At 44.2% G+C, this 24,066-nt stretch overlaps 1 protein-coding gene across 4 annotated transcripts in view; it reads right to left on the bottom strand.

The window, feature by feature from the left end:
* The window catches only part of ACSL1 (acyl-CoA synthetase long chain family member 1), a 277,457-nt gene that overhangs the window by 69,854 nt on the left and 183,537 nt on the right, over positions 1 to 24,066 (bottom strand). Inside the window, exon 1 of one of the 4 annotated variants that reach the window (XM_079909248.1) lies at positions 800 to 941. The exons of the other annotated variants lie outside the window; for them this stretch is intronic. The gene's annotated coding sequence lies outside the window, so the exon portion shown is untranslated. Of the gene's footprint in view, positions 1 to 799; positions 942 to 24,066 lie in introns of those variants that run through there. 4 annotated transcript variants of the gene reach the window in all.

Here is a 24,066-nt window from a genome sequence, read left to right as displayed (position 1 = left end):
TAACATGATTTTTGCTTCCTAATTTCAAAACATGCCAGGCTCTTTGTTCATTCAAGTCACCGTCTAGGCTACAAGGTAATAGATAACATGATTTTTGCTTCCTAATTTCAAAACATGCCAGGCTCTTTAAATGACTCCATCACGGCCATGTGCAGCGGATATGGGCACTCCTCTGCAAGCACCGCGAGAATTTCCACATGGTGGCAACAGACTTTTGATGCTGCCTTTGACCCTCCCGCGGGCGCTGCGCGCAGGGGCCACCGTCACGCCGAGGCTGGGAGACCGCCTGCTCCGATGCTTCCACGCGCGGTCCGAGAGCGCCTGAAACCACGCCACGGGGGCAGGAAGGAGGCCGCGGCCCAGAGAGCACCGTCACGGCCCCGCCGGATCATCGCCTGGTATCTGCAGCTCCGGGTCCGGCTTCCCGCCGGGCCGGTCCCCGCCGCCACACAAACAAGGACCCGGTCCGGCGGCGCGCGTCACACGCACCACGCTGTGCACCAGCCCCAAACCCGCGCCGCCCGAGGGGAGCTGCGGGCCGGCATCCCCGGCTCCGGCACGGGAAGCGGCGGCGGCTAGGGCGGCCCGGAGGCCTCCGCTGCGGCGGGAACCCGAGGAGCTGCGCGGCAGAGGCCGGAAAAGCGGAACGTCCCTGCGAGCCGAGGCCCTGTTCGCGTGCCTCCGCTGCGGCCGCAACCTCCTGGGCTCGGGCCGGCAGGGCAGCCTCAGCCCCGCGCCCCGCCGAGACGCCGGCGCCGCAGCGGGCACGGATGCGGCTCCCCGCGGCAGGAGCACTCACCTCCTCCACAGGCTCGGCCGTGCACCGCCGGCTGTCACCGCAGCCCACTGCTGACCCCGAGCCGACTTCGGATCCTATTTAAGGGGGCCGCCGCCACTGCGTGGCTGGCTACGCCCCACGCCCCGCCGCCTTGGAGCCAGGCTGCGGCGGGTGCTCGTGCCGCGCCCGCCCCGCCCTCAGGCCCCGCCCCGCCCCGCCCGCCGCGTGCTCGCCTTCCCGTCTGGTCGCGCGCGTGCCGGGAGGGCACGGAGTGTCCCGGGGCACACGTATCTCTAGTCGTCCGAACTGCCGTGGATTTCGTAATGAGTCCGAGGAAGGGCAAGGGGTAAATTGTGGTGGCTCAGCCCGGAAGGCTGCGGTGCTGCGGCGGCCGGGAAACGCCGTTTTGCGTTTTCCACCCGCAACCGCGTGCCCCGCTGACTCCTTGGCGGGAGGGGGCTTTTGCAGGGAGGGGCCCTGGGGGCCCGAGGACTTTCCTTTCCTATTTTCGTTGGCAGCGACGTGCGTAACCCCTTTTAACCTGATTTCACTACAGCCCCCACATAGAGTTTCGCCACACTCCCTGGCTGGGAAGGCTCTCGTCTGGATTTCTGCAGAGCCCTGGACGTGAAGCAACCCGGACAGATGAGCCCAGGTATAGGTGGAGCAGAGCGCATGCTCGACATCGCTCAAGGGCGGTGTTCACCTGACAATTCTTGTGGCCTGTCCACTGCTCAGTCCTGGCTGTGCTATTGTGAGGACTTCTGTCTGCGAGCATGCGATGCCGATTTGGGGCTTTCAGAAGCCAACGCAATTTTTTTCAGGCTCGGAGCCCAAATGTTATTTTTCCTCTTAGCACCTGTGGCCTGCCAGTATCCTTAACCTCTAATACCGGTGGTCCCAGTTACAGTGGCGCTTGTGCCCCGCAGTGCGTGGAGGGCACTTATCTAGTACTGCTTGGAATTGGAGGTAGGAGAAGAATTATTGTTGTAATAAACACCTCTAATAATGACAGATAACTTTTACTGAAACATTTCACACACATTATTTTATTGAATCTTCATCATAACCCTATGAGGTGGGTGCAGTCATTATTCCCTTTTCAGATTCAGAAACTGAGGCCCAGAGAGGTTGAATGCTAGTGAGGGCAAAAGTCACTGGGAACTCAGGCAGTCGGCCTCCAGAGCACGTCCATAATAGTCAGGCCGTGCAAGTGTACTTGTACTTAACATTCTGGTGAACTTGTGCTCACGGAGACCTCAAAGCGGACTGCAGCTGACTCCACGATAATCTCCTAAGGACTTCCCCCTGGGCTTCTCTCACTGCTCCAGAAGCTGATGGTGAGGCAGCCCACACCCCGGTGGCCTCTATAACAGCTCACTTCTCCTAGGCTCCCTTCTCATCTAGATCTGCTAGATCTTGACTCTCCACTTAAAAGAAAAAAATGGACTCCACTTTCGTTTGTATGGGTTTCCACTTGCTAATCCTGGATTTAGATCTCTGCCTGTGTCTCCTTCTCCGCACCCATAATTTCATCATTTCAGCCCCTCCTTTGCCCCCTGACTTCTCCTGCCGGTCCTTCAGCCACGGTGCCTCCTCAGATGCTTCCCAAGGTCTGTGGTGCATTAGTTTGCTGGGGCAACCATAACCAAGTGCCACAAACTGGGTGTCTTAAGCAACAGAAAAGTATCGTCTTACAGTTCTGGAGGCTAGATGTTCAAAATCAAGGTGAGAGCAGAGTTGGTTCCCTCTGAAGGCTGTGTGGGGAGACTCTGTTCCAGGCCTCTCTCTAGAGCCGTCCTCTCCCTATGTCTCTTTGTGTGGCTCTCCCTCCATATGTGCCTGTGTCCAGATTTCTCCATATAAGGACACCAGTCCAACTGGATTAGGGTCCACAATAATGACCCCACTTTAACATGATTACCTCTATAAAGACTCTATCTCCAGATAAGGTCACATTCTGAGGTCCTAGGGGTTAATACTTCAACGTATAAATGGGGGGGGGCCCTCAATTCCACCCATAACATGTCACAGTTGTCATTGGCTGCCTCCTCTTATCCCTTCCCTCTCCAGGGACACTTTTCTCCTAATGAGCATGCCTGTCCCTGGGTTCTAGCCCTTAATTCAGGCTCTAGACCGGGACCGGCACACAACCGGGGATTGCATCTCGATTCCTAGCCCGCTGGCAGAAGCTACTCTGTGACGCTGGGAAGCAACTTCACTCCCCAGAAGTCCAGGTTTCCCCTCAGGAATTAAGGGGGCTAGAAGAAATAATTTCTCAGGTCCTTTTCGGCACTAACACTTCTTTTTAACATCTTGATTGGAGTATAATTGCTTTACAGTGTTGTATTAGTTTCTGCTGTATAACAAAGTGAATCAGCTATACATATACATATATCCCCATATCCCCTCCCTCTTGCATCTCCCTCCCACCCTCCCTATCCCACTCTTCTAGGTGGTCACAAAGACTTTTTAAAAAGCCTTTGCTCTGTAATCATTTCAAAAACTTTCACAGTTTATGGGGTTGTCCTGTGACCATCAGATATAGACATGATGGGTGGCAGTATTGCACAGAAGTTGAGAACACAGGCTTTGGGATTGGGCCAACCTGCATAAAGCCCCATTCCATCCTCTGTAAAACGAGATTAAGAGTACGGACCTTAGAAGGGTGTCACAAGGACTGCCATCCTCTGGCCTCAGTCTTCTCATTAAATGAAAGTTCCAGACTCCACAGCTGGGGGTTCCATTTTGTGACTCGCGTAGAAGTAGGAATCCAGTCTCAAACCTCTTTTCTACTTTATTTCTTCCAAAAGACTCTCTACCTGAGTGACCAAGAGCCAACTGGATGTTTCAGTGCAACGAATTTCCTAACAGAAGCTTGAGTCTTCTCAGTTGTTCTCACCCCCATTACATTTTGACTTGATTAGAATTTTGTGGCTAATTCCAGCTAGATCTAAATCTACATCAATCTTCTAGAGAAGCTAAAGTGAGTCAAAGTCATCCTTTGGAGACAAGCTGAGGGGCAGGTTGACAATGGCCTTGTCTCCAAAGCCCTCACTTGCAGTTGCCCCCTGTGAAGTTGTGATGATTATTAATCGTCTACATCTGTTGCTTTTGAGCATGGTCCTCTGAACTAAGCCACATCAGTTAATAATGGCTGGATTGTAAAGCAACTATATTCCAATAAAAATTTTTTTTAAATGTATGAACAATTAAAAAAAAATGGCTGGGACTTCCCTGGTGGTCCAGTGGGTAAGACTATGCGCTCCCAATGCAGGGGGCCCAGGATTGATCCCTGGTCGGGGAACTACATCTCGCATGCATGCCACAACTAAGAGTTTGTATGCCGCAACTAAAAAATCCCGCATGCCGCAATGAAGATCCTGCGTGATGCAACTAAGACCCGGCACAGCTAAAATAAATAAAGTAAGTAATAATGGCCAATGTGCTTTTACTTCCAGACCTTGGGAGGTGGATGGTTAAAGAAAGGGTTGGCATCAGTAGACATCTACGTTAGACATATAACCGTCTCCCCCATGAAACTGTAAGTGTCTGGAGAGCAGGCACTGTATCCTATTTTCATAAACCACCACCACCCCACACGCCTATGCAAGTCCTAGCATGCTATTTACACACAGTACGTACTCAGTTGTTGAACTGGACATACTTTTCTAACTATTCACACATGATCAAACGAGCATGGATCCAGGTTTTGTGGAACTGGAAGTTTATGTAATTTAGGGGGCCTCATTAAGAAAATTACAAAGTTGAATACAAAAGAGAAAGTTTCAATAGATTGAAACAAGAAATAAAAATAAATTTCAAATTTTAAAACTTTATAACACCATACACTTCACAAAAACTAGGAGAAATCTAAACATTTTATCAATCTTTTCCGACCTCTATAATAAGTTTTTACCCCTACTATTTTGGCTGCATACTCATTAATTGCTTCTTTATATGAGATTTTTTTAAAGTTTATTTATTTATTTAAAATAATCTCTATTTTTAAAAATATTTATTTATGTCTGCGTTGGGTCTTCGTTGCTGCACGTGGGCTTTTTCTAGTTGTGGTGAGCGGGGGCTACTCTTCATTGCGGTGCGTGGGCTTCTCATTGCGGTGGCTTCTCTTGTTGCAGAGCACAGGCTCTAGGCACACAGACTTCAGTAGTTGTGGCACATGGGCTCAGTAGTTGTGGCTCGCGGACTCTAGAGCACAGGCTCAATAGTTGTGGCGCATGGGCTTAGTTGCTCCGTGGCATGTGGGATCTTCCTGGACCAGGGCTCAAATCTGTGTCCCCTGCATTGGCAGGCAGATTCTTAACCACTGCACCACCAGGGAAGTCCTAAAATTTATTTTTTAGAACAGTTTTAGATTTACAGAAAAATTGCAGAATTTCCATAAACCCCACACCCAATTTCTGCTATTATTAATATCTAACATTAGTATGGTATATTTGCTTTTAGTTTTTGCTTTCTTTTCTTTAATTTTTTTATTCTTGAATTTTATTTTTTATGCAGCAGGTTCTTATTAGTTATCTATTTCATACATATTAGTGTATATATGTCCATCCCAATCTCCCAGTTCATCCCACCCCGCCCCCCGCTCTCCTCCTTGGTGTCCATACGTTTGTTCTCTACATCTGTGCCTCTGTTTCTGCCTTGCAAATCGGTTCATCTGTATCATTTTTCTAGATTCCACATATATGTGTTAATATACGATATTTGTTTTTCTCCTTCTGACTTACTTTACTCTGTATGACAGTCTCTAGGTCCATACACTTCTCTACAAATGACCCAGTTTTGTTCTTTTTATGGCTGAGTAATATTCCATTGTATATATGTACCACATCTTCATTATCCATTCGTCTGTCGATGGGCATTTAGGTTGCTGCCATGACCTGGCTATTGTGAATACTGCTGCAATGAACATTGGGGTGCATGTGTCTCTTTTTTTTAATTTAATTTTATTTATTTTTTTGTACAGCAGGTTCTTATTAGTTATCTCTCTTTTCTTTTTTACTGTTTTATTTTCATTTTTTAAAAAAAATATTTATTTATTTATTGAATTTTAGAATTTTATTTATCTTTTTATACAGCAGGTTCTCATTAGTTATCCATTTTATACATATTAGAGTATATATGTCAATTCCAATCTCCCAATTCATCACACACACACACACCCTGCCAGTTTCCCCCCTTGGTGTCCATATATTTGTTCTCTACATGTGTCTCTGTTTCTGCCCTGTGAACTGGTTCATCTGTACCATTTTTCTAGATTCCACATATATGTGTTAATATACGATATTTGTTATTCTCTTTCTGACTTACTTCACTCTGTATGACAGTCTCTAGATCCATCCACGTCTCGACAAATGACCGAATTTCGTTCCTTTTTACGGCTGAGTAATATTCCATTGTATATATGCACCACATCTTCTTTATCCATTCGTCTGTCGATGGGCATTTAGGTTGCTTCCATGACCTGGCTATTGTAAATAGTGCTGCAATGACCACTGGGGTGCATGTGTCTTTTTGAATTATCGTTTTCTCTGGGTATATGCCCAGTAGTGGGATTGCTGGGTCATATGGTAATTCTATTTTTAGTTTTATAAGGAACCTCCATGCTGTTCTCCATAGTGGCTGTATCAATTTACATTCCCACCAACAGTGCAGGAAGATTCCCTTTTCTCCACACCCTCTCCAGCATTTGTTGTTTGTAGATTTTCTGATGATGCCCATTCTAACTGGCATGAGGTGATACCTAATTGTAGTTTTGATTTGCATTTCTCTAATAATTAGTGATATTCAGCAGCTTTTCATGTGCCTCTTGGCCATCTGTATGTCTTTGGAGAAATGTCTATTTAGGTCTTCTGCCCATTTTTTGATTGGGATTTTTGTTTTTTAATATTGAGCTGTATGAGCTGTTTACATATTTTGGAGATTAATCCTTTGTTGATTCATTTACAAATATTTTCACCCATTCTAAGGGTTGTCTTTTTGACTTATTTATAGTTTCCTTTGCTTTGCAAAAGCTTTTAGGTATCATTAGGTCCCATTTGTTTATTTTTGTTTTTACTTCCATTACTCTAGGAGATGGGTCAAAAAAGATCTTGCTGTGATTTATGTCAAAGAGTGTTCTTCCTGTTTTCCTCTAAGAGTTTTATACTGTCCGGTCTTACATTTAGGTCTTGAATCCATTTTGAGTTTATTTTTGTGTATGGTGTTAGGGAGTGTTCTAATTTCATTCTTTTACAGGTAGCTGTCCAGTTTTCCTGGCACCACTTATTGAAGAGACTGTCTTTTCTCCATTGTATACCCTTAGCTCCTTTGTCATAGATTAGTTGACCATAGGTGCGTATATTGAAGAACCCTTGCATCCCTTGGATAAATCCCACTTGATCAAGGTGTATGATCCTTTTAATGTGTTGCTGGATTCTGTTTGCTAGTATTTTGTTGAGGATTTTTGCATCTATATTCATCGGTGACATTGGACTGTAATTTTCTTTTTTTGTAGTATCTTTGTCTGGTTTTGGTATCAGGGTGATGGTGGCCTCATAGAATGAGTTTGGGAGTATTCCTTCCTCCTCAATTTTTTGGAAGAGTTTGAGAAGGATGGGTGTCAGCTCTTCTCTAAATGTTTGACAGAATACACCTGTGAAGCCATCTGGTCCTGGATTTTTGTTTGTTGGAAGATTTTTAATCACAGTTTCAATTTCATCACTTGTGAGTGGTCTGTTCATATTTTCTATTTCTTCCTACTTCAGTCTTGGAAGATTTTACCTTTCTAAGAATTTGTCCATTTCTTCCAGGCTGTCAGTTTTATTGGCATAGTGTTGCTTGTAGTAGTCTCTTATGATGCTTTGTATTTCTGTGGTGTCCGTTGTAACTTCTCCTTTTTCATTTCTAAATTTATTGACTTGAGTTCTCTCCCTCTCTTCCTGATGAGTCTGGCTAAAGCTTTATCAACTTTATCTTCTCAAAGAACCAGCTTTTAGTTTAATTGATCTTTGCTATTGTTTTCTTTGTTTCTATTTCATTTATTTCTGCTCCGATATTTGTGATTTCTTTCCTTCTATTAACTTTGGGTTTTGTTTGTTCTTCTTTCTCTAGTTCCTTTAGGTGTTAGATTAGATAGTTTACTTGAGGTTTTTCTTGTTTCTTGAGGTAGGATTGTATTGCTATAAACTTCCCTCTTAGAACTACTTTTGCTGCATCTCATAGGTTTTGGATGGTCGTGTTTTCATTGTCATTTGTCTCTAGGTAGTTTTTGATTTCCTCTTTGATTTCTTTAGTGATCTCTTGGTTATTTAGTAATGTATTGTTTAGCCTCCATGTGTTTGTGTTTTTTACGTTTTTTTCCCTGTAATTTATTTCTAATCTCATAGCGTTGTGGTTGGAAAAGATACTTGAAATGATTTCAATTTTCTTAAATTTACCAAGGCTTGATTTGTGACCCAAGATGTGATCTATCCTGGAGAATGTTCCATGTGCACTTGGGAAGAAAGTGTAATCTGCTGTTTGGGAATGGAATGTTGCATAAATATCAATTAAATCTATCTGGTCTATTGTGTCATTTAAAGCTTTTGTTTCCTTATTAATTTTCTGTATGGATGATCTGTCCATTGGTGTAAGCGAGGTGTTAAAATCCCCCACGATTATTGTGATACTGTCGATTTCCTCTTTTATAGCTGTTAGCATTTGCCTTATGTGTTGAGGTGCTCCTATGTTGGGTGCATATATATTTACAATTGTTATATCTTCTTCTTGGATTGATCCCTTGATCATTATGTAGTGTCCTTCCTTGTCTCTTGTAACACCCTTTATTTTAAAGTCTATTCTATCTGATACGAGTATTGCTACTCCAGCTTTCTTTTGACTTCCATTTGCATGGAATATCTTTTTGCATCCCCCACTTTCAGTCTGTATGTGTCCCTAGGTCTGAAGTGGGTCTCTTGTAGACAGCATATATATGGGTCTTATTGTTGTACCCATTCAGTGAGCCTGTGTCTTTTGGTTGAAGCATTTAATCCATTGACATTTAAGGTAATTATTGATATGTGTGTTCTGAATTACCATTTTCTGAATTGTTCTGGGTTTGTTTTTGTAGGTCCTTTTCTTCTCTTGTGTTTCCCACTTAGAGAAGTTCCTTTAGCATTTGTTGTAGAGCTAGTTTGGTGGTGCTGAATTCTCTTAGCTTTTGCTTGTTTGGAAAGCTTTTGATTTCTCCGTCAAATCTGAATGAGACCCTTGCTGGGTAATCTTGGTTATAGGTTCTTCCCTTTCATCACTTTAAATATATCGTGCCACTCCCTTCTGGCTTGTAGAGTTTCTGCTGAGAAAGCAGCTGTTAACCTTATGGGAGTTCCCTTGTATGTTATTTGTCATTTTTCCCTTGTTGCTTTTAATAATTTTTCTTTGTCTTTAATTTTTGTCAGTTTGATTACTATGTGTCTTGGCGTGTTCCTCCTTGGGTTTATCCTGCCTGGGACCCTCTGCGCTTCCCGGACTTGGGTGGCTATTTCCTTTCCCATGTTAGGGAATTTTTTGACCATAATCTCTTCAAATATTTTCTCGGGTTCTTTCTCTTTTTCTTCTCCTTCTGGGACCCCTATAATGCGAATGTTAGTGCATTTAATGTTGTCCCAGAGGTCTCTTAGGCTGCCTTCATTTCTTTTCATTCTCTTTTATTTATTCTATTCCTTGGCAGTGATTTCCACCATTCTGTCTTCCAGGTCACTTATCTGTTCTTCTGCCTCAGTTATTCTGCTATTGACTCCTTCTAGTGTAGTTTTCATTTCAGTTATTGTATTGTTCGTCTCTGTTTGTTTGTTCTTTAATTCTTCAAGGTCTTTGTTAAACATTTCTTGCATCTTCTCGATCTTTGCCTCCATTCTTTTTCTGAGGTCCTGGATCATCTTCACTATCATTATTCTGAATTCTGTTTCTGGAAGGTTGCCTATCTCCACTTCATTTAGTTGTTTTTCTGGGATTTTATCTTGTTCCTTCATTTGGTACATCGTCCTCTGCCTTTTCATTTTGTCTATGTTTCTGTGAATGTGGTTTTTGTTCCACAGGCTGCCCGATTGTAGTTCTTCTTGCTTCTGCTGTCTGCCCTCTGGTGGATTAGGCTATCTAAGAGGCTTGTGTAAGTTTCCTGATGGGAGGGACTGTTGGTAGGTAGAGCTCTGATGGGCAGAGCTTAGTAAAACTTTAATTCACTTGTCTAGTGATGGGTAGGGCTGAGTTCCCTCCCTGTTTGTTGTTTGGCCTGAGGTGACCCAGCACTGTAGCCTGCAGGCCCTTTTGTGGAGCTAATGGCAGACTCTGGGAAGGCTCACACCAAGGAGTACTTCCCAGAACTTCTGCTGCCAGTGTCCTTGTCCTCATGGTAAGCCACAGCTGGCCCCTGCCTCTCTGGGAGACCCTCCAACACTAGCAGGTAGGTCTGGTTAAGTCTCCCCTGGGGTCACTGCTCCTTCCCCTTGGTCCCGATCCACACACTACTTTGTGTGTGCCCTTCAAGAGTAGAGTCCCTGTTTCCCCAAGTCCTGTCGAAGTCCTGCAATCAAATCCCACTAGCCTTCCATGTCTGATTCTCTGGGAATTCCTCCTCCTGTTGCCAGGCCCCCAGGTTGGGATGCCTGACGTGGGGCTCAGAACCTTCACTCCACTGGGTGGACTTCTGTGGTATAAGTGTTCTCCAGTTTGTGAGTGACCCACCCAGCAGTTATGGAATTTGATTTTATTGTGATTGTGCCCCTCCTACCCTCTCATTGGGGCGTCTCCTTTGTCTTTGGATGTGGGGTATCTTTTTTGGTGAGTTCCAGTGTCTTCCTGTTGATGATTGTTCAGCAGTTTGTTGTGATTCTGGTGCTCTCGCAAGAGGGAGTGAGCACATGTCCTTCTGCTCTGCCATCTTGTTTTAATGAATTAAAACAAGATGTTTGTTTTAATGAATTAAAACAAGATGTTTGTTTTAATGAATTTTTTTTTGGCCATGCCAGGTCTTAGTTGTAGCACGTAGGATCTTTGTTGCGGGGTGCAGGATCTTTAGTTGTGGCGCATGGGATCTTTTATTTGCAGCATGTGAGATCTAGCTCCCCAACCAAGGATCAAACCTGGGCCCCCTGCATTGGGAGCGTGGAGTCTTAACCACTGGACCACCAGGGAAGTCCCCAGTATGGTACATTTGTTAACATTAATGAGCCACCATTGATACTTTTTTATAACTAAAGTTTATACTTCATTCAGATTCCCTTATTTTTTACCTAATGTCCTTTTCCTGTTCCTGACCAGACACTATACTACATTTTGTGGTTGTATCTCCTTAGACTCCTCTTGGCTGTGACAGTTTCTCAGACGATCCTTGTTTTTGACCTTGACAGTTTTGAGAAATACTGGTTATTTTATTTTGTAAAATGTCCTTCTATTGGGATTTGTCCGGGGTTTTTCTCACAATAAGTATGGATTTTGGGGAAGGAAGACCACGTATGATATTTTTATTATATAATTTTCTACAGAGAGAATAGAAGGAAAGTTCATTCTTTTCCTTCAGCATGGTTGATGGAATTTTTTTTTAATGATAGCTTTGATTAGCTGTTGATGAGAACCAGATCCAGTGCTTTCCATTTTAAAGAAACGCTGATCAGAAGAATTTTCAGTAGTATAGCTTCTGGCTATGTACCTTTCACCCTGTGTTTCTCTTTCATTGCCCAAATACTTCCAGATGCCTTAGGACAGGTTGATAAGGAAATATGAGCACTGGCCCTGAGATTTTCTGCCAGGATACTGCGTGAGTTGGCAGAGAGAATAGTCCTGAAGGCTTTCTTACACTTTGAGGTTATGAATATGCGTGCAAGTGACTGAACATCCCATATATATCTCCCCAAACCCACAGTAATATATGCCCAACTCCAGTTCCCCTTAGCTGGGTGCCAAAAACGACCTGACCACTTCAGCACTGCCAAGGGAGGGGTGGTGACAGAGGGGACTTGGAGTAGAGAATGGCAACAGTGTTAACTGATTGCAGTTAAATTATCTTACTTTTGCAAATTTTGCAGAAACATTGAACTATGTGAACATGTTGCTAGAGCCCTTTCCAGGTCTTACAAGGGGCTCCTGTAAGGAAGGAACCTGAAAATTAAGCTACGTTAGCTTCACAGTTGGCAGGACTTTTTGCAGAGCTACCGTGCTACTGGTCAGATTTGCTAGTGCAGCTCTCTTGTGCTTCCAGCAATAGGGAGGGAGGATATTTCTCCAAACTGACACTGTTCTGGAGCTACTGATGATTATCACATGGTCTTTAGTTGCCCTAATGAAGCCATAGTCCTCCCGTCTCCCACATCCCTTTTATTTTTTAAATGCACTTGGACCACCGACTCTGTTAACTTTATGAGGGAGAGCTAGACCACAGCTGCGCAGGCAGTGACTTCTCTGGGTTTGCCCCTCTTCCTCCTGGGTGAGGGTCCACCAGCTCTCCTAGAGGCGCTCTCCAGGCCCTCTCCTGGCTTTTCAGGGCTGCCCCAACACAGAGCTGTTGGATGAGGACAGGACTTCCAGACTCTATCCTGCACTCCCACAACACTAGACTTTCTGTTTCTTGAGGTGGGATGAAGATTGTTTTTTAGTCCATCAAATAGAAATTGTAAGAACCCCAATCTTCCAATTCAACTGGCTTCTCATTGTCAACCAATGAAATTCAAACTCTTTATCAGAACTTGTGAGACGCCCTTCATAAGATGCTGGTTGCTTTTCTCACCAGCCAGCTCTCTGGCCACTCCCCTCTCCAGCTGCGTGGAACTACTTGTAGGTTAAGAGCTAAAGTTTTGGAGTCAGACCATTTGAATTCAAATTCCACAATTTGCCGGTTGCAGACCTAGGGCAAAAACCCCTCTGGACCCTAGCTTTCTCATCTGCCAAATGAGTATAGTACTGTATTTTGTCCAATCTAAATCAAAATCAATTGTAAGATGCACCATTACTTTATGTACCCCTGAAAAAGAAAAAAAAAATGTTGCGCGTTATAACTGCAAGACATCATCTGTTGGGTGATGCATCCTATATTGATTAGCTTTTATAGCAAATCACCTTAAAACTAAGTGGCTTAAAACAATGATCGTTTATTAGCTTATGATTCTGTGGGCTGGCACTTGGGCCAGGTTCAGCTAGTCAGTTCCTCTGTTAGTCTCTCTTGGGCTCTCTCTTGCAGCTGGTCAGCTGGTGGATAAACTGGGGCCAGATGGTCCAGGGATGGCCTCGCTCACATGTTTGATGGTTGTCAGGCTATTTGCTGGGGTCCTTTAGTTTTCTTCCACACGGCCACTTCAGTTAGCTAGTTCAAGCATGTTCAATCGGTGGTCTCAAGGCTGTAACTCAGCAAAGGGGACAAGCCCCAATGTACAATTGCTTTTCAAACCTCTGCTTGCATCATGTTTGCTGCTCTTCCATTGGCCAAAGCAAGCCACATGACCACGTCAAGAATCCATGTGGGAAGGAACTACCCAAGGACATGGATACAAGGAGGGGAACCGTGGTGGCCATTTTGCAAACTATGTACCTCACATCCTGATTCTAGAGATGTAAAAATTAAAAAATAAAATCTGGAAAATTATGCAGCTAAGAATACACAAAATATAGTAATAGTGATGGACTAGACTTGTTATGGTGATAACTAGACTTATTATGGTGATCATTTTGCAATATATACATATCAAATAATTATCTTGTACATCTGAAACCAATATAATGTTATATGTCAATTTTGTCTCAATTTAAGAACATAAGGGAGAGAAGAAATATATTTGCTAAAGGGAACATAGAGTTTAAGAATATTTATTTTGTCTGTAGCTTTAACTTATAAAGGTGGGAGAAATTAGAGCATGTGTAAACCTACAAGCTTTGAGTCAGAAGCCAGCAAAATGGAAGAGATTGAAAATAAAATGGGAACAGGAATTATTGGTGGAGTCCGACCTCAATGTTGGAAGAGATGGGAGGGAAATGTTTTTGAAAACAGGTAAAGCTGCTAGCAGAGGAAAAGACCTTTTTCTGGGACTGGAGGGAAAGAAGTACAAGAGGATACAGATAAAGTTGGAAGATATTAGAGTTGAAGGAGAAAGGAATCCCACCCTTTACTCTTATGACTAAAGTAAGTCAAATATTCTCCATTCTAAACAGTAGATACTTACAAAGCCTTCCCCCTCAGCCCCCATTTCCTTCAGAGATTACAATCCTGCAGTCCTTTTGTTTTCACAGAAGAAATAATGCTCTTGCAGGAAAAATAATGCTTCTGTGGGTTTTTGCCAAGGAAATAGTTCCTTGATCAACCTGAAAGCATGTAGGACTGCCCAGTTCAACGGAAGACAATGGTACACACAGCTTCCCCTAAGGAGTGTCTGCTCTGGAGCATTCCTGGCAGGTCCACCATTTGAGCCCTCCAGCTGTACATAAACTTCACTGAGTCTGCACAGTTTATAGAATTAAAGCTCCCAATTCATAGCCACTACTGCTCTGACAAACCACAAATTCCTGGAATGTCACTTTAAACAGTTTAGGGTGACGAGATGAAATATATCACCAAGAGAGCTCCTTTCAAGGTATTTAAGTATGAATCACAGTCCTGTCTTCCATACATGGTACTCTCTTTTCGCTCAATAATCACTCAGCCAACCTAATAGAGGAATACTTAAGCCAATATTTTTGAAAATGTGTTTTCTGCTTATTAGAAGAAAACTATAATTTCTGAAGGAAAGAAAATCCTATATCTGATTCCTGAATAAACACTGGGAGAGATATGGATAGATAGGTAGATGATGCTGATAGATAAATAGATACAGATGGATGGATGGATGGGTGGATAGATGTGTCTGGAGTATGGTAGGCTCTTTTGGGGCTGTGTGTCACCTTCTATCCAAGAAAGGACCATTACGTTAAAAAAGGGGTGTCTCTCATGACATATGTCACAGAGTGCTTGGCACCAAGTGAACACTCTATAATTACTAGTATTTTTGCTTCTCTTTGGAAAGCCTTTGTATCTATTCCTCTTTCTACCTACAACCCCTTAAATTCTTATTTATCCTCCAAAACCTAACTGAGGCACCACTTTCTCCAGGACACGTGCACACGTGCACACACACACGTTTCTTGTTCCCAGAGCTGTGCTACCCTGCACTTCAGACGCAGGGCCTTTGTTGTGGCCTGGCTTTGAGCTCCTTGACAGCGCATACGCGGCGTCTAGACATCTTCCAGCCCCGTGCCAATGCAGTGCCTGGCACTTGATACGCGTTTATTTAATTGAGCTGACAGGTCACCTCCGGTAGAACTGCTTCTCATTCCCTTGGGTATAATCCTTCCTTCCTCTGGAGGTGCTCCCACAGCTCTTTATAATGTTTCTGGTATAGGGCTTGTCACATTCAATTGTGATCACTTGTTTGTGCAACATGCACACATATAGACTGTGCCTTGTTCACCTTTATATGACACAGAGCTCATAGCACCAAGTCTGGTGGTAGCAGTGAATTATCTACAGACACCTGTTAAATGAATAATAACAGCGTTTCAAATCTCCATTCCTCTTATACTCAGGAAGGCAGATGGCAGGAACTGGCCTGGGTTACGTAAGCCTGGAGTAGGCCTGGGGAGACCAAGTTTCCAGTTCTGGCTTTTTCACCAATTAACTGTGTGATTTGGCTTCCAACCTGGGCTTTACCTGTCTGGGCCTCGTTGGTGTCATCTTAAAATGCTTTGAACAGGTAACATAATTCTAATGTGGTCCATTCTACCTTTAAAGTTCTAGGACTTAGTTTAAAGGTACATTGGAGGATGCACATAAAAGGCCTTAGGGGACTTCCCTGGTGGTCCAGTGGTTAAGACTCCGCGCTCCCAATGCAGGGGGCACGGGCTTGATCCCTGGTCCTGGGAACTAAGATCCCACGTGCTGAGCAGTGCAGCCAAAAAATAAAGTTAAAAAAAAAAAATCCTTCTGTTTTAGGAAAAAGGTACTTAAACTACTTATTTATTTATTCAACAGATATTTATTAAGTGTTTTCTATGTGTCAGGCACTGCTCAAGGTAGGCTTCAGGGAAATAGCAGTGAACAAGAAAAGTCCTCACCACCGTATGAGAGCTTACATTCTAACAGGGAGGGGGCCAACAGTAAAGAAACAACTCTAACAATGTAAGGTGGCGATACATGCTATTAAGAAAATTAAAACGATAGAAAAATAAAAGTTGGGATTGAGAGTGACAGAAGGAGAGAGGCACTCCCTACATAGGCTGGGAGGGAAGGCTTCTAGAGGAAGTGAAAGAGCTTTTTGAGCAGAGGTTTAAACGAAGGAAGGGATTGAGTCCCATGAAAACAGGTGGGGAGAATTTTCCAAGAAGAGTGATCAAATAAAGGGCGAGTGCAAAGGTCTCAGGTTGGCGTGTTTAAGGAAGAGCAGGAAGGTCAGAGAGGACAGAACGGAATAAGGGATGTTTCAGGAAATGGGACAAGCAAGTGCAAAAGCTCTGAGTCAAGTTTAAGAAGGACAAGGCTGGGCTTCCCTGGTGGTACAGTGATAAGAATCCGCCTGCCAATCACAGGGGACACGGGTTTGAGCCCTGGTCAGGGAAGATCCCACATGCCACGGAGCAACTAAGTCCATGCGCCACAACTACAGAGCCTGTGCTCTAGAGCCCACGAACCACAACTACTGAGCCTGTGTTCTAGAGCCCACGAGCCACAACTACTGAGCCTGTGAGCCACAACTACTGAGCCTGTGTTCTAGAGCCCACGAGCCACAACTACTGAGCCCATGTGCCACAACTACCTAGAGCCTGTGCTCTGCGACAAGAGAAGCCACCGCACCGCAACGAAGAGTAGCTCCCACTCGATGCAACTAAAGAAAGCCCACATGCAGCAATGAAGACCCAACACAACCAAAATAAATAAATAAATAAACAAATAAATAAATAAATTTATTAAAATAAAAATGTTTAAAAGAAGAGAGGGCAAGGCTATCAACAGAGTATAAGAGTGAGCCAGGAAAACAGACAGGGATGACTTCAGAGAAGTGGCCAAGGGTCAACCTTCGTCCACAAGTTTTTTATTATTCCCTTATATCAGGGTGGCAGGCACTGTGCTAAGCTCTGGGAACACAGCCCTGAACTGGCCCTGCCCTCAAGGAGCTTAAGTCCCTTCAATGGACTCTCAAGTATGTCAAACACGTTTTCAGTCATCAACCTTATTTTCCATCACTTCCTATCTTGCCAACTTCAGTCGAACTCTTCTAGTCCATCAAGCTTTTGCTTAAGATGTGTGCTTTGCCCAGGTTTGCCCTCATTACCATCTCACACATGTAAAGCTTCCTTAGTCTTTATGGCACAGCTCAAATGCCAGTTCCTTCAGGAAATTTCTAATACCCTAGGCTTGAAGAAATCGCTGCCGTTCCATCCATCCATCTATCACATTCATTGATTCTTTTTCTTTCTAACAGGTAGCAGGCCTGTCCTGGGCACTGCTGATGCAGCAGTGGGCAAAAAACAATCTTACTTTTGACAACATCAGAATGTAACGGCAAAGTTCAACAAGAAATCAATCATTGAAATACACGGAAATATTACCATCAGTCGTTTTTTTAATCAGGCACTTGCTGTAGAAGTAACAAAAAGTAAAATAGGAAATCCTGACTTTAAGCATGTCTCCTGCTTTACGAATAGAATTTTTAAACAATTTTTCAGTGTAGAGAATAGATATTAAATATCTGCTTATTAAAGATTTAATATAAAGTCCAAACAATAGAAATTCAATTGGATAATTGAGTATGATGATGAAAATACCTATATATGACTTTCACTGATAATGGAGTAGATCTCTCAAATAATAAATTTCTATAGAAGTCAATCAATTAATCAAAAAATATTGCAAAACACTCTACCAACTAGACACTGTGGGAGAATCCCCCTCAGGGTGTTTATATTTATATTTAACTGTGGGGATAAGACCTACACATACGAAAAGATAACTGCATTTAAGAAATGAGACAGTGAAGGATCGGAAGCAAATCAGTAAATAATATAAATTCAGAGAAGTATTGCGGGGGGAGGCTTTGAATCAGTCCTTTCATGATGAGCAAAATTCACAGGATGAAAATGAGCAAAGGTGGAACTTCAATTTGGGGAAATAATGACTGCAAAGGCCTGTCTAAGAAATGGTGAGGTATTACAAATCACACAGAAGAGTGCAGAGTTCATTCAGACTCGGGGAGTTAGCACTAGACTGTTTCACTCATCATCATCCCCAGCACCTAGCATATGGCCTGACATAAATATTTGTGGGATGAATGGATTTTTTAAAATGAATGAATAGGCCATTGGGGGCTACGTAGATTCATATTCAGGAAAATGACTTAGAAAAAATGGTGCTTCTGGAAGATTAACCAGGTAGAAATGAACATGATGAGTAGGACTGAGTAGGGAGGAAAGTGAAGAGCGGCCCACCCCCTGGGAAACGTGTAGTCACGGGGAAGAACGTGATGCTCCAGGTAGTGCCCACAGGTCTAAGAAACATCTGAAGCACTGCACAAGAGTTGGCGACGGATATGAGGGATCGGGGGCCTAGGAGGATGGCCGTGGTTTGTACGGGAAGAGGATGTGTTTAAGGAGGATCGTCCCAGGACAAGGTGAAATTTAGGGGCTGGGGGAGGGAGGCCATGGAGATGTAGAGCCTTAGTCTAATCGCAGAGATGAGCAGGGAAGATGCCTGCTCTCCTGTCATGGAAGGGAACAGGCTGAGGTCCCTGGGAAAGCTTCCTGCTCAGCATGTCCCTCTTCCCTTAAGCTAATTTTCCTTGCAATTCTGCAGCAGTACAAGCTCATTAAATAACCCAGTCAGCAAAATGTGCCTGTGATTTAGTCCCATGAACGTTTGATTTCTTTTATCTGTGAGCATTCATTTTATCTGTGATCCAGCAGTTGAAAGCTATTTGTATGTTTTGTATGTTCTAAGTGGAGGGGCGAGGGCTCTGCTTTGCTTGCTTCTGAGCTAGGGAGCATCGTTGGTGACGTGCCCAAAAGCACCGGGATGGAGAGTGATGCTGCTATGGCTACTGTACCCACCACCGGGGTAAGGCCGGGGTCAAACAGTTAATAAACAGATAGGCAAAGCCTCGACCCGTCTGCCTCTGGATCCTACATCTGCAGAGAGCTTTATAAATAGAGTTAATTTCTGTCTGGACCAGCCTAACTGAATACTTGCTTGAAGGCAAGCGTATATTTAGATGACTGCCCCAGCTGTTTCCATCCCGCAGTTTGTGTGCCTGATTGAAGCACGTTTGTTAAATACAGATAAAAATGTTCTTATGGTCAAGTTTATTGGGCATCCATTTCTTTGTCTTTGTCAGAAGGATAATAATGGTTCACAGAGTTTCTGGGGGCAGTGGCAGCAACATGTGGGCCAATTAGGAACAGTAGTGCCAGTGAAAGACCAAGGCGGCTTGTACCAAAGTGGTAGCAGTGGTGGAGAAAGTGGATATATCTGGAATATATTTTACAGTAGAACCAACAAGACTTGTTTCTTGATTGGATGGGGTTGGGTGGTGTTATTCATGGGGGAAATAAGAGTACTTAAAATGATTAGGTTTTTGCCCTGAAAAACTGGTGGATCGTGGTTCCATTTATTGAGATTAGAAGGACTTTGGCAGAAACAAGTTTGAGAGAAAAAAATAAATAATTCTGCTTTGGAGATGTTAAGTTTGAGAGGTCTACTACCCATCTAAGCAGAGTTTCTGAGCAGGCTGTCAGATGTACACTCAGGGGAGCTCTGGCAATGGAGATTCAGATCTGGGAGATAGAGTTTGCAAATCTCCAACCTCCTTCTCAGGTGTTAGGCTAAGGTAAGGAGGGGGAAGAAATCCTTCTCGGCTTCAGAGAAATGAGGAACTGATGTCTATTTGTCAATTTATATTTTCATTTGTTCCTCAGATATTTATTGAGTGCTTTTCAGTGCTAGATGGTGTGTTGAATTCTGTGGTTACAATGGTAATAAGATGAGTAAAAATAGATACAATCACTGCCCTCATCGACCTTGACACCTAGGTCATAGTTGCAACACTATGCAACACAATCTGAGCTTCGTATGTAAATTTAAATTTTCTAGTAGCCACATTAAAAAGCTAAAAAGAATTAGATGAAATTAATTTTAATAATATATGTTATTTAACCCAATATGTCCCCAAATAATATCATTACAACATGTAATCAATATCAAAATTATTAATGAGATATTTTACTTTTTTTAAATTAGGTGTTCAAAATCCATTGTGTATTTTACACGTACAGCACATCTCAGCTCAGATTAACCACGTTTCAAGCACTGAGCAGCCATACGTGGCTATTGGACAGCTCAGACCTAGAGTGTGCTGTATAACTTTGCTCCTTGATATGCAAACCCCTCCCTCTGCCCACTGATTATCTCAGGACATCGGGGACCATCTGGGGCTCCAGGTTGCTGTACAATAGCGAGGTGGAACCTCTGAGGATCACGGCCCCAGAGCAAAACCATCAGTTCATGCTGCCTGAAGGGCCAGCAATGGCAACCTGATGACACAGGTGTTATCATTCCACAGATCAGTATCCAGCTGTCCCCAGCCACACCTAGATTAATTAGTGACCCACTGGAGGATAACTGCTGTGTGCTTTTAAAATGGCAGCATTGCCACCATGGTAAATATGTTTACTGGCAAGGTTAAAAAAAAAAGTTGGCTTTCTGTAAATCAAGCTGTCTCAATCCCGCATTCTCTGTGGACAACCTCCCTTGTCATGTGTCCCTGACACGTGCTGGTGACTCCACTTGGTGGTATTTCTCCTCTGATACCCAGCACCTGGCCATGGTAGGGCTCACTGTGTGCTCAGCAAGTGAACACGGGAATGGTATGCTTGTTCCATGACTCAGGGGAGGAAAGTGTGTAGGATTATGTTTCTGAACTTGGTTCCTTCTTCAAATGACAGATATAGACAAAGACTAATGCCTTCTCTGACATCTTCCTCCCAGGAAGAATCAACACGGGTATTTCTTTCTTTAACAAGTATGCGTCATAGCTGGTTGCCTCTTCCCCATCACGTGCAGTTCAAAGGTCAGTAAAAAGAGGTCTTGAGGACAGCGGCTTCTGAAACCTAAGAGAGGTGCAGAAGCTCCAACAGTGAGATGGGGCTTCATTGGGAGCAAGCTGCTTAGGAAAAGTACTTCTTCCCGACCACTTCAAGAAGGCTGCCCGTGCAGACATGCCTGTGGCAGTTTCCCTGCTTAACTTTTTCCCTGAAGATTCCATGTCTAAAGACAGATTCAGCCCAGCGTGGGCATGCATGTTGAAAATTGCCCAGCCTTTCTACCTTTTGCCTTTTTGGTTCATCTGCTATTTCACGAGAGTCTGAACACTAGGTCCTCCCCTGGCTTCCTGAGCCTAGAGATGTGCCTTGCGGGGGCGTTGGCAATGAAGGAATGAGACAGGCTGTGATAACCCGGGGCCTTCGAAAAGCAGCAGACAAGGACTGATCAGGGAGCTGCAGGAAGGCGAGCCTGCCCGCGGACTTGAGGGAAGGAGAGGAAGGAAGCCGGGATGGACTCTTCCTCGCAGTCGTGGTAAAGTTGGGCAGAGCCAGAGGGAGCCTGAGACAAAGTCCCCAGCCAGCCAGAAGAGCTCCATGTCCCCCAGGAAGGGGCCGTTCCTAGCGCCCCTGCCACCTTCAGTCATCGGTGGGGAGCTGCCTGTGGGGAGCGAGACCTTGGCCAAAGCAGAGATGGATTTCAGAGCGGCAGCTGGTGCCCTGGACCAGCGATGCCCCTGGTAGCTGGAGGTCTGGAAGGTGCGCCCCCATGGCCGCTTTCAGGCCCGTGTCCAGTTTCTCTCATGAACAAGCTGTGTGGGCCCTGCATGGTTCATACACAGAGCAAGTGCCACATGACATGGGGGGCTGTGCCCTGGAATTGACACTGAGGTCCTAGGTCAAGCTCCTGATCATCACTTATTAGCTCTGTGACCTTAGAAGAGTCACCGAGCCTCTCAGAGCCTTGGTTTCTTGATTTGAAACCAATACCTGTCTCACGGTGTTGTGGAAAATGAAATGAGCTCACGTGGGAGAGAGTGCTTTGTACAGTGTTGATACAAATGCTGAATGCCCGAGTTGAACAAAATCAACAAAGCACAATTATTAAAGACCAACAACAGAAAGTCTGGAATCTTGCTCTAAGGAAGGTCTGTGGCAATGAGAGGGACTTTCCCCATCTTTGTGGTTACATTTGTGGAACACAGCACGCTAGCCCAGTATGCAAGTTCCACAGGGTCTCTATCACTTAGTGGATGTCAGTTGCTAGACTATGTTCCAGGCAGATATTTATGAAAATTTTAAAATGCACAAAGATTGGGGAAGATGAAGAGTGTTTTCAGAAAGGCCTAAAATTTTATAGAAGATGGCTATTCTGCAGTTCCTGAATAATTTATGGTGGAGGATGATTCGTGGTGAGTCAGTGGTAGCTGCCTACTGCTTCCCTGCTTTCCTCTTCTGCCTTCTAAGGTGAGGAAGATGCTGGGAACAAAAAGCTGTTTGAGTTACAGGTCATCTGGCAGTTTTTATTCCTCGGCAATATTGAGATTTGAAAGGCTGGGGCCCTGCCTCTTAGAGACCCCAGAGTGACAGCACAGGAGTAAGCAGTGACTCAGAGGCCTCTTCCAGAGACTCAGATTCCAGGGCAGACTCGCTCACTGGGCAAAGGATTCTAGAAGATGGTGAGAGTGAAACTGGAAGAACAAAGCTGGAAAGACCCTGTGAGTTTATTTTTAAATAGTTGAAGGACTCAGAACCACATAGATTTTATTCCGGAAAAAAGGCATTGAAGAAGCTAATCTGTTAGAATCCAGGCTTCTAATGTTAGCTCTGAGTAAATGAAATTAGGCATTGGACTGGTAGCAACCGGGTAGCCAAGGGTGGAGACTGAACTGCACGAGGTGATGCACACCATCAACAATTTACTCAACTATGTGGAAACAGGTCAACCCACCTGAGGACACCCCCGGAAGGAAGACTCCCCAACCAGGCTACTTGCTTCCCTGCTGAGCTCCGTGAAGTGTTTTGTTTCATTTAGCCACCACCCACAGATTAAAGGCAATGATTTCTCCTTCAAAGACAGCCCTGGAGTTACAGCTTTCCCACCTTCTCTTTCTTTCTGGCCACACTACCTCTTCCGGTCCACGGCAGCCCGCAGCCACAGCCAGTTCAAAGGGCACAGGACACAGCGTGAGCGCGTAAACCAGACACCGATGGAGGGGATCTGACCAAACCAGGGTTTCTGCAAGTGTGGTCCATGGACCACCCGCATCAGAGTCCCCTGCATATCTCACCAAGGAGGAGATTTCAGCAGCCCCACCCAGACCTACTTATTCAGAATGTCTGGGAGTGGAATCCAGAATCTTCATTCTCTCCCCACCAACACACACTAGTTTTCCCCAAGCCATTCTTTTGCACACAAGAGTGTGAGAAGCAATTAGATGATCACAAGCTCTCAGACCAAAAACCTTCATGATCCTGATTTGAGAAAATTTATCTTATTTTTCAGTTATTTACAGTTTTAAGCTCTTTTTTCCCTGTATATACTCTCTGGACTTTCTCTTTTATTAGTCAGGGATCTATTTTTTAAGTCTCAACAAAGTATTCATAATGTATATAGTATATTACACGCACAACCCTATGTTTTCATGGGGGACAGGAATACTGACAAAAATATATGAGGCGCCCTGCCCTGAAGGTGCATACAGGCCACAGGAGGAGCTAAGACTACATGGAACCAACTTTGCTGCAAGGCGGAGGGTCACCAAATCACAGGATAGATAACTCAAGAGGCCCCCTTCTGACTGGTCGGTACTTGGCCTTGCCAGTAGTGAAATATGCTGAACATCAATCGTGGCAATAAGTACTATATGACTAGTGGAAACAAAGTTCTTCAAGGTTTGAGAGGAGGAAGATATCACAACCAACCGAGGCAGTGAGGGGAGGTTCATAGGACACGTGGCAACTGAGTGAGCCCATCAAGGATAGGTAAGATTTCAATGGGAAGGGGACATTCCAGTAGAGGAAATGGTATGAGAAAGGCATAGGGGTAGGGAATTGTGAGGTGTGGTCAGGGAATGCAGAGAAGTTCAGTCTGGAGTGAGTGGAGAGGGGTTTCATTGGAAAGATGGTTGGTTCCCGTCAAGTCAAACCACTCCAAAACCTAAAGGCTTAAAACAACAACAGCCATTTATTTTGCTCATGAATCT

This window comes from Stenella coeruleoalba (genome assembly GCF_951394435.1).
Source record: "Stenella coeruleoalba genome assembly, chromosome: 21".
Classification (NCBI taxonomy): domain Eukaryota; kingdom Metazoa; phylum Chordata; class Mammalia; order Artiodactyla; family Delphinidae; genus Stenella; species Stenella coeruleoalba.
Note: the sequence above shows the minus strand (reverse complement) of the source record. Positions and strands in the feature narration are given on the sequence as shown.